This window comes from Nuphar pumila, chromosome 10, assembly GCF_984573655.1.
Source record: "Nuphar pumila chromosome 10, dmNupPumi1.hap1.1, whole genome shotgun sequence".
Lineage (NCBI taxonomy): Eukaryota > Viridiplantae > Streptophyta > Magnoliopsida > Nymphaeales > Nymphaeaceae > Nuphar > Nuphar pumila.
In genome coordinates, this window is record NC_143258.1 from 26070847 (window position 1) to 26073346 (window position 2500).

The window sequence follows — 2500 nt, forward strand, 5'->3', positions numbered from 1 at the left end:
GAAGGCAGTGACACTGAGACCATGCAACCGAGGATGGGCGCCATGCGATCGATTAACGCAGCTAGAAGTTGCGCAGCTAAGAACATGCAGGTCAGTAAGGAACTTATGTACGTAGAAGTCATTATGAATGGAAAGTCTACTTCGGCAATGGTAGACTCCGGGGCCACACACAACTTTGTCTCACTGGAAGAGGCAGAGCGATTGGGCTTGAAAACTGGGCCAAAGCAGAGGACTATCAAAACAGTAAATTCTGAGGCCAAGCCCATTCTTGGTGAAGCAAGAGATGTGGCTACTCAAGTGGGGAGTTGGGTCGGCAAAGCTAACTTCTCTGTGGTGCCCCTGGACGATTTCAAGGTGATTCTGGGTATGGAGTTTCTGCGAAGCCAGAATGTGATGATGCTGCCAAAGTTTAACACGTTGACGATCATGGGATCAGACCTGTCCCACACAGTGCAGTGCCTTACGCAGAAAGGCAAGTCTTCAGTGTTATCAGCAATGCAACTGAAGAAGGGTGTCAAGCATGGGGAGCAGACATTCCTAGTTGCAGTGCGTGCAGATAAAGGGAAGGTAGAAGCAGCAGTGCCGCCGACCCTAGCCCCTCTATTGGAGGAGTTTCGGGGAGTGATGCCTCCGGAGTTGCCAAAGCGTCTTCCGCCAAGACGTGAGGTCGACCACAAGATTGAGTTGACCCCGAGAGCAAAGCCTCCCGCAATGGTTCCATACCGTATGGGGCCAGCAGAGTTAAAGGAGCTGCGCAGGCAGCTAGACGAGATGTTGGACGCAGGCATTGTTCGTCCATCAAAAGCCCCATTTGGTGCCCCGGTCCTTTTTCAGATGAAACATGATGGCTCTAAACGGTTATGTGTGGATTACCGGGCCTTGAACAAGGTCACGGTGAAGAACAAGTACCCATTGCCATTGATAGCAGACTTGTTCGATCAGTTAGGCAGTGCCCGTATCTTTTCTAAGCTAGATCTGCGATCGGGTTACTGGCAGGTGAGGATTGCCGAAGGTGATGAGCCGAAAACAACTTGTGTCACCCGCTATGGTGCTTACGAATTTCTAGTAATGCCATTCGGGTTGACAAATGCTCCAGCCACATTCACGACTTTAATGAACCAGATTTTCTACCCTTACTTAGACAAGTTTGTGGTAGTCTATCTGGATGATATCGTGATCTACAGCAGTAACATGGAGGAACATGTCGGGCACTTGCGAACAGTGTTTCAGGTGCTGAAGGAGAATGACCTCTGTGTTAAACGAGAGAAGTGTCTCTTCGGGCAGGAGGAGCTCAGCTTCCTTGGCCACGTTGTGGGGCGTGGTGTGCTGCGTATGGATGGGCAGAAGATAAGGGCCATCCAGGAATGGGTTCCGCCAAGCAAAGTGCCAGAATTGCGGTCATTCCTCGGCTTGGCAAATTATTATCGGCGTTTCATCGAAGGTTATTCCCTCATTGCTGCGCCCCTCACAGATTTGTTAAAGAAAAATCGGGTATGGCTCTGGACAGGAGCGTGCCAAGATGCCTTCGAGGGCTTGAAGAAAGCCTTAGTGAGAGAGCCAGTGCTGCGACTGCCTGATCATTCGAGACCCTTCGAAGTCCACACTGATGCCTCAGACTCTGCCATTGGCGGAGTTATTATGCAAGACGGGCATCCGATCGCATATGAGAGTCGTAAGCTGAAGGATGCAGAGAGGCGGTACACAGTGCACGAACGTGAGATGACCGCCATTGTGTATTGCCTCAGGACCTGGCGGCACTACCTTTTGGGTGCCGAGTTCGTCGTCAAGACGGACAATGTGGCCACAAGCTATTTTCAGACGCAAAAGAAGCTGACGCCCAAGCAAGCTCGATGGCAGATGTTTTTGGCTGAGTTCGACTTTGCCTTGGAGTACAAGGTTGGAAAGACCAATGTTGTGGCGGATGCCCTGAGCCGTAGGGCTGAACTGGCAGCTGCGCGTGCGGAGTCTTCTGAAGTGCATTTGGAGGGTGCACTGCTGAGCCGCATCCGCGAGGGTACGCAGCAGGATCCGACCGCACAACACCTTGTTTCTCTAGCGCAGGCAGGGAAGACTCGGCGATTTTGGCTACAAGATGGCCTCCTCATAACAAAAGGGGGACACATCTTTGTACCACGGTGGGGAAGCCTTCGCCGAGAGCTACTCAAGGAGTGCCATGATACACTATGGGCCGGCCATCCTGGTCAGGAGCGGACCTTAGCACTCCTTGAGCGCGGATACTATTGGCCGCAGATGAGAGACGACGTTGAGGGGTATGTGCGGACATGCCTCATCTGCCAGCAGGACAAGGGGACAAATCAGAAGGCTGCCGGTCTCCTTGAGCCTCTACCAATTCCAGAACGTCCATGGGATAGCATTTCCATGGACTTTATTGTTAGTCTGCCAAAGGTAGAGGGCCTCAGTTCTATTCTAGTTGTGGTGGATCGTTTTTCAAAGTATGCCACCTTCATCCCGGCTTCTAAGGAGTGCCCTGCAGAGAAGA

The 2500-nt window shown here is 51.9% G+C and overlaps 1 pseudogene; it reads left to right on the forward strand.

Moving 5' to 3' along the window:
- The window catches only part of LOC149826538 (25S ribosomal RNA), an 8759-nt pseudogene that overhangs the window by 3709 nt on the left and 2550 nt on the right, over positions 1 to 2500 (forward strand).